Here is a 16,384-nt window from a genome sequence, read left to right on the forward strand (position 1 = left end):
CCAATCACCATGCACTCACACCATTCACCTGCTCACCCTGCACTCACAGTGATCACAATGCACTCACACTGATCACAGTGCACTCACACTGTGTTATCCTCCAAGTCCTCGGAATCAACCGGTTGTTGTTAGAAAATGCCACCTCCTGATCTAACCGAACCCAGAAGGCTGTTATAGCCTGGGCCCAGGAAGGATCAAGTGAGGGCGAGAAAAAATAATAAACAGGGAGGGGAGGAAGGGAACAGGGGGGAGGGAGAGCTGTAACGACAAGAGAGACAGGAATGATTGTAACTTCTGTCCGCCAATAAGGAAAGCACAACAGTGTCTAGTATTCCCCTATACCTGAAAAGAAGAAAAAAGAACTTCAGGCCTTGCTGCTACTTCTTTTAGACCCTTCAGAGATACAGGTATATACGTATTGCAATCCCATCTGTAATATACAAACATGCAAATCCTGAATACCATGAGGATGTATTCGCTATAATTTAGTGAGTGTTATCACTGAAGTACCTACCAAGAATGTTTTGATGGTGACTGAAAACGAGTAAACTACAAGGACTCAAATGCAAGTACTCTCCAGAAACGTTAAGGGAACCCAAATACAAAGGAACAAAAGTAGAATGGGTTACGTCACCCTGTAAGTTAATCACAGTACCTGATTCTTTGAACCTCAGGTCTGGTACCTCCAAGGAAAAGAACGTGGCGTTCCCTGCACGAGCCGGTCCAAAAAGGCTCAGCCAACAGGGACGCCGAAGTACATGAACAATCAGGACTGACGTTCCCTGCACGAGCCGGTGCAAAAAGGCTCAGTCAACAGGGACGCCAATATGCAAGAACAACAGGACTGGCGTTCCCTGCACGAGCCGGTGCAAAAAGGCTCAGCCAACAGGGACGCCGATATGCAAGAACAACAGGACTGGCGTTCCCTGCACGAGCCGGTGAAAGAAGGCTCAGCCAACAGGGACGCCGATATGCAAGAACAACAGGACTGGCGTTCCCTGCACGAGCCGGTGAAAGAAGGCTCAGCCAACGGGGGCGCCGTATTTGCGTGAACAAAAGCACGAACAGACTCTTGAACAAAGGGACTTGCTCTGCAACAGTGAATCAGGAACAAACAAGGAACTCACCACCTCGGGTCTGGGATCAGAATATCCGACGTAGTCCCTCTTCCATGTTCCCTCTTTATACTCCTCCCACTGCGCATAGGATTCTGGGACATGTAGTCCTAAAGGTTAAACTTCTATACGGGGCGCTGCAGAAGGGCTTGACAGTACATCCCCCGTCACCGAGAGCGCCCCACAGGACCAGGACGCGAAGGGAATCTACGATGAAAGTCAGCCACCAGGCGTGGGGCATGCACCCCCGACGCTGGTTCCCAAGAGCCTGATGGTGTGGGCAAAGGTTGTAGAAGCCCAGCCGGGCGTCTATGATCTGATTTTGCTGTTGCACACACATCACACTGAGAAACCCATCCCTTGACATCTTTGTTCAAGGAGGGCCACCAACATCTCCTCTTGAGCTGATCTATAGTCTTGTCCGCCCCCATGTGACCTGCGCTGGGAGACTCATGGCACCATTTATACACCTGTTTACGGAGAGGCATAGTAGGTATCAACAATCGTCCTTTGTGCACTGGGTACCCGTCCCGAAGGAGCCACTCTGGATGCATGCGTATCCAGTCCTTCCAGTATAAAGTCTTGATGCCCCTGCGGATTCCCTGCAAGAAGGCGTCTGGTTGAATGACACATACCAAATGTGCTGGATCAATGATGGCCTTTTCCCCCGCCTTTTCCGGACCCTTCTGAGACGACTGTCTTGTCAAGGCATCTGCCTTTCTATTCTCCACCCCAGGTCGGAACGTGATAGAAAAATGGAACCCAGCAAAGAACAACATCCAACGGAGTTGCCTCGGTGTGAGATGCCTGGCTGATGTCATATACTGCAAATTTCTGTGATCCGTATACACAGTGACCATGTGTCTGGCTCCCATCAAGAAATGCCTCCATTCGGTGAATGCTGTCTTGATCGCCAACAATTCTTTCTCGGCGATGCAGTAATTGATTTCGGCCCCATTCAATTTCTTTGACATATAAGCCACAGGGTGCATTTGCCCTGTGGACTCATGTCTTTGCGAGAGTATGGCCCCTATGGCAACATCGGAGGCGTCCGCCTCTACGATGAAGGGTTTCTCCGGGTCTGGATGTGCCAACACGGGGGCTGACACAAAGGCAGTCTTCAATGTCTGGAAAGCCTCCTCAGCCTCTTGTGTCCACACGAACGGCTGCGACTTCCTTAACAAATGAGTGATGGGAGCCACCACCTGAGAGAACTGCTTGATGAAGCGCCGATAAAAATTGGCAAAGCCAATGAAGCACTGAATGTCCCGGATGTTATGGGGCACAGGCCACTCCTTGACAGCTCTGATCTTCCGTTCTGCCATCTCTTGCCCCTGCGGACTGAGCATCACCCCCAAGAATTCGACCGTGGTGACATGAAAGTCGCATTTGCTCAGTTTGCAAAAGAGACTGTGCTGTTGTAGCCTTCGTAAGACCTCCTTGACATGCAAAACATGTGATTCCTCTGACTCTGAGTATATCAATATGTCATCGATATAAACGACCACGTATCGATCAAGGATTTCACGCAGCACATCGTTCAAAAAATATTGGAACGCCGCTGGAGCGTTACACAGCCCAAAAGGCATAACCAAATACTCGTAAAGACCATATCTGGTTTTAAAGGCTGTTTTCCACTCATCCCCCTTCCTCATCCTCACGAGATGGTAGGCGCCCTTCAAATCCAGCTTCGTGTACACAACTGCTGTTTTTACTTGTTCCAGCAACACGTGAATGAGAGGAAGGGGGTAGAGGTTCTTTACTGTGACCGCATTCAGAGCCCTGTAGTCCACACACGCCCTCAATTCACCATTGGCCTTAGGTATAAAGAAAAGAGGGGATGCAGCGGGCGATTTGGAGGGTCTGATGAAACCTAACTGAACCAGTTTGTCCAAATATTCCCGCAGATGGATATTCTCAGGCTCTGTCAAGGCATACAACCGCCCACTAGGCACGACAGCTCCCGGGACAAGGTCGATTTGACAATCATATTGTCTATGAGGAGGGAGGACCTCAGCTTGTACATCATCAAAAACGCCAGAATAATCCTTATACTCTTCCGGCAAACATACTTCTTTTTCTGCAGCGGTAGCTATATGCACACTGCTAGCTAAGGAAAGGGATGGTCTGCTAACATGTACATAACAATGTTCTTTACAAAATGAGGAATTCATAGCAACAATCCCTTTTTCCCAGTCGATATCAGGGTTGTGCAATTTCAACCAAGGCAGTCCTATGATAATACCATAATGGGGTGCCTTGATGATATTAAACGTCACCCTTTCTTTATGACTTCCAAAAAGCATATCAGTCTCTTCTGTCTGATAGCTGATGGGGCCTACGTCTAACTTCCTCCCATCAACAGCATAGACCTCTTCGGATGTAGTCTTAGCAACAAGAGATATACCTAATCTTTGAGCCTCTGTAGAATCCATGAAGAGGCCCGTGGCCCCTGAATCGACCATGGCCTGCACCTGTACCCAATCCGTCTGTACTAACAATTCGATTTGAATGAACAAATGGTTCTTTCCCACAACCTTATCCAACAGTGAAGGGATGACTGACCTACTCCAAGGAACCCCTTCGTTACCCTCAGAGCCCTCTAGTTTTCCGACACCTTGTCCACCACCACAGACACCCCCTTAACGGGGCGGAATCTAGACACCTTAGGTTTAACAGGGCATTCACGCACAAAATGGCCTTTTTTGCCGCAATATAAGCAGAGCCCGTTCTTTCTTCTCTGTTCCTTTTCAGTACTTGTCAATGCTGCTCTCACTGCCCCTATGTCCATTGGTTCCGCCCCTCCACTTGTACCATTCTCAGCGACTTTAGACGGTACAAAAGGAGGTATCGTTCTACTCTTCTCTTTCGAGTCTCCCTTGCGTGCCCTCATCCTATGATCTAAGCACATTGCCAAATTTATTAAATCTTCACATGTTGCAGGTTGCGGATCAATTTGGGCTATGACATCCTTCATGTCTTCACTCAGTCCCTGATGAAACAAGGAAGCCTGCTTAGCTTCCGGCCACTTGGTTTCTGTAACTAGCCTCCTAAAGGAATTCAGATATGTCAACAAATCTTGATTTCCTTGTCTCAACAGCAGGAGCTCCCTATCTGCTGTGTACGTGTCTGCCCGCCTGTCAAACACCTTTACAAATTCGTCTCTGAATGCCTCCCAATCGTGAATAATGGGGTCATTTCTTTGTATTAAGGGGACCGCCCACTGTGCCGCGTCACCCGCCAAATAGGATACTAGAAAAGCCACCTTGGCTTGGTTAGTGGGAAATGCTCTGGGTTTACATGTAAAGTGTAAGGTCACTTGGGTAAGAAACACCTGTATGGACCCAGCATCGCCCTTGTATCGCTCGGGGTTAGCCAAAGGGATGACGGTCGGCATTTCGACCACTACTGGACTGGGAGGAGGGGTTCCCGATGCACCTGCACTAAAAGGATTCCTCTGAAGAGTATCCAACCTAGTACATAGGTCTGCTCTCTCTTGTTTGGAGGAGTGCAATTCTTCCTGTACTAACACCAGGGCTGCTAACACATCGTCCAATGTGGCCATTATTCCCCCAACCAACCTCCTGATCGGGAGGACGTATAACCTTGGGTCGGATATTCTGTTATCCTCCAAGTCCTCGGAATCAGCCGGTTGTTGTGAGAAAATGCCCCCTCCTGATCTAACCGAACCCAGAAGGCTGTCATAGCCTGGGCCCAGGAAGGATCAAGTGAGGGCGAGAAAAAATAATAAACAGGGAGGGGAGGAAGGGAACAGCGGGGAGGGAGAGCTGTAACGACAAGAGAGACAGGAATGATTGTAACTTCTGTCCGCCAATAAGGAAAGCACAACAGTGTCTAGTATTCCCCTATACCTGAAAAGAAGAAAAAAGAACTTCAGGCCTTGCTGCTACTTCTTTTGGACCCTTCAGAGATACAGGTATATACGTATTGCAATCCCATCTGTAATATACAAACATGCAAATCCTGAATACCATGAGGATGTATTCGCTATAATTTAGTGAGTGTTATCACTGAAGTACCTACCAAGAATGTTTTGATGGTGACTGAAAACGAGTAAACTACAAGGACTCAAATGCGAGTACTCTCCAGAAACGTTAAGGGAACCCAAATACAAAGGAACAAAAGTAGAATGGGTTACGTCACCCTGTAAGTTAATCACAGTACCTGATTCTTTGAACCTCAGGTCTGGTACCTCCAAGGAAAAGAACGTGGCGTTCCCTGCACAAGCCGGTGCAAAAAGGCTCAGCCAACAGGGACGCCGAAGTACATGAACAATCAGGACTGACGTTCCCTGCACGAGCCGGTGCAAAAAGGCTCAGCCAACAGGGACGCCGATATGCAAGAACAACAGGACTGGCGTTCCCTGCACGAGCCGGTGCAAAAAGGCTCAGCCAACAGGGACGCCGATATGCAAGAACAACAGGACTGGCGTTCCCTGCACGAGCCGGTGAAAGAAGGCTCAGCCAACAGGGACGCCGATATGCAAGAACAACAGGACTGGCGTTCCCTGCACGAGCCGGTGAAAGAAGGCTCAGCCAACAGGGACGCCTTATTTGCGTGAACAAAAGCACGAACAGACTCTTGAACAAAGGGACTTGCTCTGCAACAGTGAATCAGGAACAAACAAGGAACTCACCACCTCGGGTCTGGGATCAGAATATCCGACGTAGTCCCTCTTCCATGTTCCCTCTTTATACTCCTCCCACTGCGCATAGGATTCTGGGACATGTAGTCCTAAAGGTGAAACTTCTATATGGGGCGCTGCAGAAGGGCTTGACACACTGATCACCATGCACTCACAACATTCACCCACTCACCCTGCACCTATAGTGATCACAATGCACTCACACTGATCACAATGCGCTCACATCAATCACCCGCTCACCCGCTCACCCTGCACTCACACTGATCACCATGCACTCACACCATTCACTGCTCACCATACACTTACCGTAATCACAATTCACTCACACTGATCACCATGCACTCACACCATTCACCCACTTACCCTGCACTCACAGTGATCATAATGCACTCACACTGATCACAATGCACTCACACTGATCACAATGCACTCACACTGATCACCATGCACTCACAACATTCACCCACTCACCCTGCACTCACCGTGTGCGACCAGTGCTTGGACAAGCCCTGGCTGGGAGTGTGAACCCCCCACCCCACCCCCGAGGTTCGGGTCTAGTGGATCCCCTGATTCTGCCTATTATTTACATTTGTAGTGCGCTACTGTTACCAAAAGGGTTCTTGGGGCTAATAACCATCTACCTGCAATGTGAGAGAGGGATCTGGGGTTGGGAGAGGAGAGAAGAGAGGGATGGAAGGAAGGGGGTGAGAGGAAAGGGGCATGGGTAAACTGCTTAACTCTGCACAAGACCGCCATGGTTTGAATGCACCCTTGCTGCCCCCGCCCCCAAGGCCAGGTGAGCTTCTAATGTGGCAGCGCGTATTCCTGCGGATTGGGAGGCCCTTCACAGAGGTTGACTAGACATCTTTCTGATGTTAATTGCTGTATTTCGGTTATAAACTGGTACTGATGGGGTGAAATCTTTCCTCAGTATTACTGTGTTTAAAAAAATTCTAAATAATAAAGCAATGCTACCCCAAAATACGCAACCCCAAAATGCACAGCATCACAGAACATTATTTACATTTTTTGTATTTTTTTTAAATTTTTTTTTATTTCAGTAGAATTTTATTGAAAATTATATTTACATGGTACAGAGGATATACAGATATACATGGGAGATAACTGAGACAAGGAAGAGGGGCCCCGGGGAGGGGGGGTGAACGTTAGGTAGTGATTTGCCGCCATTTGTCCACTTTATTCTCGCGGCTTCTTCAGTTCCTCTTGGCAAACCCCCTTCCTCCTTGCTGAATTGTCCAATTGTCTTTTGTTCCCCCGGTGGCTTAGAGAGAGAGGTATAGAGAAGAAGAGTAGAGAGAGTAGAGAGCAGAGAGTAGAGAGGCCCGGTTAGTTGGCAGAGTAGGCGATCATAGTAGTCTATTCAATCTATTCAATGGTGTCTTATCTTGTTCTTGTTTGGGGCTTGTTTCCCTGTTGTCTGTCTGGCATTGAGGGTGGCTTGTGTGAGGACAGGTAGTTGTCCAGCGAGAGCCACATTTCGCTTTCCTTCCCTGCGCTCGGTAGATTGCTGGATGTTATGTTGTTGGCCCCCGCAGGAAAATGACCCAGTTAAACCAGGCTTTGTAGGTGGCTTTCGCTGTGTCTTTCCAGTTTGTTAAAACCGTCTTGACCGCTGCTGTGAGCAGGAGGTCAATCAGGTCTCTGTCCGTTTCGGATCTTATGGAGGGGTCGGTGTATCCCAGTGCTAGATGGTGGAAGTCAAGTGCTAGGGCGGCCCCTGTGACATCGTTTACCAGTGTGTTGACCGATTCCCAAAATTTCCTGACCTTGGTGCAGTGGAAAAGGAGGTGTGCTAGGTCCCCTTTCTGATTGTTGCAGTTCCAACAGGAGTCTTTCTCCCTAATACCCATGGCCGCTAGTCTGGCTGGGGTCCAGTAGGCCTTGTGCAGCAGCCAGAATTCTGTCTGATCTAGTGTTGTTGTCACCTTCCTTCTTGATGTGGATGCCCAGAGGTCGGCGTTCTCCTTGTCAGTTAGTTCCCTCCCTGCCACTGTTCCCCAATGGGCGGTCGTTCTCTGATTGAGTTTGGAGGTAGTGGGGCTCAGGGCTTTGTACATGTGTGCTACCTGGTGTCCTGTTATGTTTAGGCTCGTGGCATATTGCAGTATTGAGGGTGTGTGGTCAGTTAAGTTTGCCTTGGTAATGGCTACTCTAATCTTCAGGAAGTTATAAAGCTCTGCGCTTTCCAACTTGTGCTGTTCCTTGAGTTTGTCGAAGGTAGCTTGGGTCCCCTTATGCTGCAGCTGGCTTACTGTGGTTATGCCATGTCTGTACCAAGTGGGCATGTCTAGTGTCTTGTTCCTGTATTTTATTTTAGGGTTGTGCCAGAGGGATTCTAGTTGCGTCTGCCTGATGCTGGTGTCTAGTAGCTTGTCTATTCTTAGCAGGGCTCGCCTTGTGTTCCTTAGTACTGGGTTTAGTTCTATTGCGGGGTGTTTTGTTGCTGTGAGTAAGGCCACGGGTTCCATCCCTCCTAGAATTCTCTTTTCCAGAGAGAGCCAGGCCGGGGTGTAGTCCTTCTTTGGCGTTAGCCAGTCCAGGCCCTGTTTTGCTATGCATGCTGTTTGGAATAGCTGAAAATTAGTTAGGTTCAGGCCTCCTAGTGTCTTGGGCAGTCTGAGCTTTTGAAGGCTGATTCTGGGTTTCTTCCCTCTCCAGAGGAATGTGTTGATTAGTTTGTCTAGTTTTTTGAGGAAGTCTGTTGTATTAGTTAGTGGTAGCATGCTGAGCAGGTAGTTGACCATTGGGGTGACCATCATTTTGATAGTTTCTATCCTCCCCCACCATGTAGTAAATTTTGGAGACCACCCCTCTAGTTTCTCCTTTATTTTGTTTAGTATGGCTTGTTCGTTCTGGTTTAATGTGGTGTGCAGGTCCCTCTCGAAGAGCAGGCCTAAGTACTTGATGGCTTTCCGTTGCCAGGTCAGTCCAGAGGACCCCAGCATCGTTTTGTTAGTGTGGATATTTAGTGGTTTGCACTCCGATTTTTCCCTGTTCAATTTATATCCTGATGCCTGGGCGTATTGATCTATAGTATCCATTAGGGCCGCGATGGATATTTCTGGGTCCTCTGTTACGATGAGGACGTCGTCAGCATATGCTGCTAATTTGAAGGTCACTCCCTCTATAGGTATCCCTTTTATGTCTGGGTTCGCTCGTATCATGCTCAGAAGGGGCTCTATGGCCAGTAGGAAGAGGGCTGGTGAGAGCGGGCATCCCTGCCTTGTTCCCCGTTCGAGGTTTAAGCGTTCTGACGTGCCTCCGTTCACTACTACGCGCGCTTTGGGTTCATTATATAGGGCCATTACCATCTTCCTAAAGTTGTGGCCTAAGCCGAATTTTTTCATGCATTCGTCTAGGTACTGCCATGATACCCTGTCGAAAGCCTTTTCGGCGTCTAGGGCGATCATGACCGCCGCGTTGCTGGCTTTTGCTGCATGGTTGATTATGTGGCAAAGTAGTCTTGTGTTATCGTGTGACATCCTGTTCTTCAGAAACCCCACTTGCGAGCAATGTATGAGGGACGGTAGGTATGCGTTGAGTCTGGTTGCTAGTATCTTCGCGTATATCTTACAATCTACATTTATGAGTGAGATCGGCCTGTAATTTTTGGGGTGTTGTGTGTCCTTGCCTTCTTTAGGGATTACAATGATGTTGGCCTCTGCCATCGACTGAGTCATCCGCCCCTTGAGTACACAGCTTGTGAATACCGATGTCATTGTTGGCCCTAGTGTGGCGATAAAGTGTTTGTAGAACTTGGCTGTGAAGCCGTCTGGGCCTGGGGCCTTGTTCTCCTTTAAGCTTTTGGCTGCCGCTTCTATCTCCTCGCTTGTTATTTCAGTGTCTAGCCTCTCTCTTTGCGTTACCGTCAGCTCTGGCGTCGTGATGTGATCTAGCAGGTTCTTCCCTTCATCTGCACTTAGTGTCCCGTCCTCCTTGTATAACTGCGCATAGAAGTTTTTGAAGGTATCAAGTATCCCTTTATTCGTTGTATGTGATTTGTTTGCCTTGTCTTTTACCGCTGCTATAGTGTGTTGTCTCTGCTTACCTTTGAGGTATGACGCCAGAGCCTTCCCTGCCCTGTTGGCTGAGCATAGGTTTATCGCTTTGTATTTGTTGACCCAGGTCCCTGCCCTCTCACTCAGGATCTTGTTCAGTTCGTATTTTTTCTTTGTTAGGGTCGTGAGGGTGTTTCTGTCCTCTAAGTTAGCTATGTGTCCTGATTCTAGTGTTTTTATTTCTTCCTCCAGGTCTGTTATCTTCCTACCTCTTTCCCTGTTCTGTCTGCCTTTGATGCTCATTATCGTTCCTCTCACCGTGGCTTTTAGCGCGTCCCATAGGGTCTCCCTATCTATGTCTGTTTTGTCATTGTTTGAGAGGTAATCCTTTATGGCTAGTTCTATTTCGATGCTGCTGTTTGTGTTTTTCAGTAGGCCATCGTCAAATCTCCATCTCCTCGTTGGCCGTTCGTTGTGTTTCCCTGTCAGTGTTAGGCAGATGTGTGAGTGGTCTGAGATGGCTCTTGGCCTATTTCCGTATGGTCTATGAGATGCGTGTGCGTGTCTGAAATGAGAATGTAGTCAATTCTGCTGTAGGAATTGTGTGGGGTTGAGTAAAAGGTGTATTCTCTTTGGTCTGGGTTTTGCAGTCTCCATGGGTCTCCGAGCCTTAGTTTTGTACATAGGTTCCGCAGTATGTTGCCCTTCTGTGTGCCCAGGCTGCGTCTCTTTGGGTGCCTGTCTATGGCTGGGTCTAGGACCTGGTTCATGTCTCCGGCCACTATTAGCAGCTCTCCTAGTGGCAGTGTCTCCAGTTCCTTGCTAGTCTGCTCCCAGAATGTCTTATCCTCCGTGTTGGGGCCATAGATGTTTGCCACATGTATGGGTTCCTCTCCTCTGAGCAGGCTGGTGACTAGTAATCTCCCCTCTGTGTCCCCTTTTGACTTAGCTAGTGTGAGTTTCGACTTTTTGCTTAGTATTGTTATCACCCCGTTTTTCTTGTTCTTTGCAGGTGACCCTATTACTTGACCTATCCATCTGGCCTTCAGTCTGTCTATGTCTCCCTCCTCTAGTCTTGTCTCCTGCAGGACATAGATGTCGCTTTTAAGTTTGGCCAGATGGTCCAGGACCTTCCTTCTCTTTACTGGGTGGTTAAGCCCTTTCACGTTCATAGACACTATCTTGATGTCGGTCGTGAGGTTGTGGTCTGAGTTGTGTGTCATCTTTCGTTTTGCCTGGATTGGCCGTTCGTCTGGTTAGCTTCTGATCGTGTGCCTACTATGGTATCGTGTTTAGTCTCTCTTTGTGCGCTCTCTAGGGATAGGTGATAGATGTGATAAGATAGAAAAAGAGAAAAGAGTAGTATCAGCCCATGTGTGTTCTCCCCGTACCCCCCTCCCCCCTCCATGCCCCCCTCCCTGCCCACCCCCCACCCCCCCTTACTTGCATAGTGGGTGTGCGACAACAAAGTTCCTTTGCTCCGCATCTTCCCTGAGGTAGCTTGCTGGTTTCTTATTTCCTTCCGTGCCTCCTGGATCAGCGTTCGTCCGCTCGTCTGTTCTTTGGCCTTTAGTTTCCAGCTTTTAAGTCTCTAAGTCCCTTAAAAGTCGGTGTCAGTGTAAAATATTGAGGTAGGCGTTTGGCTGTTAGGGTGTGGCCCGGCGTTCCTGAGGTAGTTGGTGATGTTAGCTTCATTGGCCAGGGATGGTTAAGCCACTTTCTATGGTTTCGTGTCTCTCACCGGGCCTGCTCTGCGTAGTTCTCCTGCAGGAGCTGTTGTGTTCCTCAGTCTGTTTTGCCCTCATTGCTTGGTGACGCACTTCTTTTCGGGGCGCTCTGGCCCTGGCTTTGGTCTCTCACCTCCATCTCCTCGGTTGGCGGTCCTCTTATGTATCTTCTCAGTTCCTCTGGGTCCTCGAAAACAATTGATCTATAGTTGTCCGTGACTTTAAAGCGCGTCTGACCAGTGAAGGAGTAGTTTAGGTTTCTTTTTCGCAGGGCTTCTCTCATGGCTAGGAAGCCTTTCCTTGCCTCTACTGTAGTTTTCGAGTAGTCCTGTGTGAGTACAATCTTGCTGCTAGCCCATGTGAGGTTCTGATTCTTCCTGGCAAAGGCGAAGATCGCGTCGGTGTGATCCGCTCTTAGTGGGGTGCAGATTATCGCTCTTGGCTGTTTCCCGGTGGCTGGTTTCCCTGCCGGCACTCTGTATGCCTTGTTGACCTCAAACTGCCTCTCAAAGTTTAGTCTGGTGAGTTTAGGGATCATGTCTTCTAGCATTGCTGCGCAGGACTTGTCTTTATCCTCCAGGCCTTCTGGGACTCCCAGGATTCTGATGTTGCCTCTTCTGGCTCTGTCATCTTGCTCCGCCAGCTGCTTTTGTAGTGTTTTGGTTATCCTTGTTTGTTCTTCCGTGATTTTGATGTTCTTGCTTGTTGCCTCTTCAACTTCACTTATTCTGCTTTCTGCCGTTTCTAGTCTGGTGTTTATGCTGTGCTGGTCAGCACGTATTGCTGTCAGTTCCAGCTGCATATTATCTATTGTCTTTTTAGTCTCTCTTGCAACATCCTTGACTTTGTTGATTCTTTTCAGTACAATTTCTAGTGTCGCTGTCTCTGTCTTTAGTTTAACCGGGGACTCCAGATTGTCTTTCCTTAGTTTCTTCAGGTCATTTGCGTTTTTCGTGTCCGCCATCTTCTGCGGCTGTGGTTTCCTCAGGTTGCGTGATTCACCTGCCTTCCTGGCGGTAGCTAGCAGCCTCGTTTGTGGCAGTTCTGCGGCTTTTGCGCAGTTGTAGCGAAAGCGACTTGGTATTTTGATACACCGGGTCTTTGTTTTAGCCCTGGCTTCCTCCAGCGTTTGCTTTGTCTCGTTCGCCTGGTGTGCCGGGTTAGTTGCCAACTCTCCCACCAGCTCTCCTTTTTGGCGCGATGCCTTTGCCTTCCTTTATTTATAGGATTAGTTGTTTTGATGTGCCTGGACTTGCCTTTGTGCTTGCCCCTCCAGCTCTTGTCTTGCCTTGCACCTTGCCCTCTATTGGTTGTTGTTTCGGCTTTTTGCCTTCGTTCTGACCCTCCTGGCGCCTCTTGCTGTTTCCTGATTGGGGCTTTTCGTGTTGCTGCCCGTAGCCTGAGTGTTGGTTGGGAGCGTCCGATCGTGCTTCCTTGTGCAGGCCTTACCTATTGTCTATTTATCCTCTTGTTGCGTCATGTGTTGATGTGAGCTGATGTGAGCTGCAGTGTTTGGGCGATAGGAGAACCTCAATGGGTTGGTAGGCGTCACCTCGCGTGTTTATGCCCTCCTCTGGGGCTTCGGCGCTGTTCCTTGTGAGCTCTAACTTGGTGCTGGCTGCGGGGGCTCGTGTTGTCTCCTTCACGTGTATTCCTGTGTCCTTCCGTGTGTTTACCACAATTAGCACACTCCTCCGCTGCCTCGGTGCTCGCGCTGACTCCTCCCCTCCCCTCGTTTGGCGCGTTGCAGTTTGTGCAGTTTGTTGCAGTTTTGCGCATTTTCGCAGTCTCTTGGGGGCTCTTGGGTTCAGCCTTCCTTCTCCGCCCTCGTGCAGCGCTGCCTTCTGTGCCTTCTGTGCGCTCCGGCGCTTCCTCCGGAGCCTCGCTGCCTCCTCAGCCCTCTCGTGTAGGCGCTCACTCGCTGCAGTGTTGTCTCGGGGGAGGGGCCGTCTCCTTCTTCCGCCTGACCTCACTGCCCGTTTCCGCTTCCTCTTTTCTTGGCTTGGGGCTTCCGCTTCCGCTCCCTCGCTTCTGCCCTGCACCCGTTACCGCCTCCCGGTACTTACGGTCTCACTGGGCTCACCGGGTTGCAGCCACACAATGCTGGGACGTACTCGTTAGGTGCGTCTGGTTCCGTTCCGTTTCCGATCGTTGTCTTCCTTTTTTACGCCCCCTGTTCCTTTCCCGTGTGCTCCCTGGCGCCACACTCTTTAGTTTCTTCTCTCCACTCCCCTTTCTTCCGTGCTCTCTACGGACTTAAGCACAGGTTGCAAGCGCTACTTCTGGCTCACCGCTTCGTTGATAGTGAATCTCCGCTCGGCTGGGTCTATCTCTGACCAGTCGCCATCTTGCCTCCCTCTCGCCTTGTAATCACCCTTCGGAGCTGGGCTTTGTTGTTAGTTGTTGTAGCCTGTTTGGAGTCTCCGGCTTCTACTATCTTACAGCCCCCATATTCATAGTTCCGTTCGTTCCTTTTTCCAGGTTTATACCTCGTGTTTGGTTGGTTTTAATCGCCTTGTTTCCTCAGGTTTTGCGGAGCTGCGGACCTAGACGACCATCTCCTTTGTCGTCCAAGCCACGCCCCCCATTATTTACATTTTCTATTCACACAATTTAGTCAAGCCTGTCGCATAATTTGGTCCTCACCTTCCTCATAACCTAGAGTTTTAGAAATTTTTGTCAGGAGGGGGTCCTCACGTTTGAAAATGTTGACAGGGGGGTCTCGGCATCCAAAAGGTTGAAGACCTCTGCTCTAGATTAAGATCTGCTACGTATTGGCAAATAAATGACCCCCTGAGAGTTTTCATGCTCATTCCACTACAGTTAAGGCTGCAACCACTGTATTAGCACTCGGAGTTCCGGTCCTGGTTATCTGCCAGGCAGCAATGTGAGCTTTTCTACACATGTTCATGAAGTATTACTGCCTGGACAGTGAGGTCCATTGGGATGGGCACTTTGCTTGTTCAGTCCTGCAAGTCTTTCTGGTATGAAAAGAGTTTCGCAGACCCACCTCCAGGGAGGTATTGCTTGGTTATCTATTATAAGGTAAGGAATCTGCAGCTAGAAGTCTGTATCAGATGAACAAGTTACTTACCTTTTGTAATGCCGTATCTAGTAGAAACTCTATCTAGCCACAGATTCCTTACTGACCTACCCATCCTCCTCACTCTGGGAAGAGATTTCTAGGGATAGAGGTGTTCCTCTTTCAGGGTCTCAATTTTTCGCACCGGGGATCAATGTTCTTCGTGGATCCGTGCTCCTTACATGGAAAGTCACAAAAAGAAGCTGATGTCAGTGTTCTGGGGTGGCGCCTATATAGGCACTGCACTTGTCACTACCAGCACAGACAACGCCGGCGATGCCACGCGGAGCAGGGTGACACCACCTACCGGCACACAGGGGTAATGCTGACAAAAAGAAATATGGATCCCGTCTAACGTCTGGGGGTAATTCTAAGGTAAGGAATGTTAAGTAACTTGTTCGCTATGAAAAATTAGATAAAGCAAAGTTTTGAGGAAATAAAGAAATTTCTACAGCATAAAAAGCCTGGAAGGCCATTTCACCCTCTCCCCCGAATTCTTCCCACTGTACACATGTGTGGGTTGCCTCTCTCCAGACCCTCAGACCACTAACATGCTCACCTCTTACTCTATGTGCTGCAGGTGTACTGGTTTGTATAAGGTACGGTGTTGTGCCCTCTTACCATAATTACATAGTTCTACAGTACATCGATCCACTTCCTTTACTGTCTTCGCACTGGGTTGTCTCCTTACTCTGATTTGGTGCGGTTTGTCACATTTTTAGGAATTTCCATTGACTGGTTTACTAAAAATGTCATCCTCTCAACTAAAAAATTGTCAGGGATCCGTAAGTTGTACAAATTTAACCACACGTAAATTCTTAGAGTAAGAAGGTGTACATGTGTTTTTAATCATTCGTATTGTGGCCATATTTTTGGCAGCAGAGCGGTGCAACTTCTGATTTCCTCGTTTTCCTACTTTGCAGCTTTTTTGTGCCATTTCCTCACTAGGGAGGTCACTTCTCTCTCACGTGCAGCCCATTTTGGCAGCATCACATCGGATTGTCATGTGCTTAGTGTGACTCCAGGCAGTAATGTCCAAACATAAATTCGCATCGGCATCATGTGCAAAGTTTGAACCCTATAAAGGAACAGTCGAATTTACACCGTCTGCACCGTTTCAACCCAAATAACAGCCACATTTTCACTCTGCAGTTGCAAAGTTGTAAAGTATAAAAAGTAACTCAAAATCGTATCTCTTGTGTTGGGTCATTGCATTGTGTCCAATTGGGATGTGTTGCACGGGTTGTTACCTTTATTTATACCCAGCATTGGGAGTTGTATGGGTGAGTATGAGTTGACCGACTGGGCATTGCTGATGTTATTATTGAAATACCAATTCAGTTTCATTTAAAAAAAAGCTTTAAAATAAACATTTTCAATATAGATCTTTATACATGGGGCAAAGTTTCTAAAGAAGGCAGGCCCTTGTCCTTTTGATTTTCAAGCCCTTCTATATGGACCAGGTTGTGGTGGGTCACCCGATAAATCTCCTCTCTCAGCAGATTTCTGCCATGGGGACCACATCCCCAGAGCCCGGTGCATTTTTAGGTGGGGGCATGGGTCCCCTTCCCCAAGCCAATACCCACCCCTGTGGCCCCATGCGTGAGGCCTGCCAGATTTTTAGGTGTGGTGGGGGTCGTGGATCTCCCTACCCAAGCCTTGCTATGGTCCTAGGGCCCACATCATGCAGAACAAAGTGATCATAACGTGTGGGTGTTCTGGGTGGGATTGGGGCATCCCAAAATAAAAAAAAGAGAATAATAAATGAGTCACAG

The sequence above is a fragment of the Lissotriton helveticus genome, chromosome 12, assembly GCF_964261635.1.
Source record: "Lissotriton helveticus chromosome 12, aLisHel1.1, whole genome shotgun sequence".
Taxonomy (NCBI): Eukaryota; Metazoa; Chordata; class Amphibia; order Caudata; family Salamandridae; genus Lissotriton; species Lissotriton helveticus.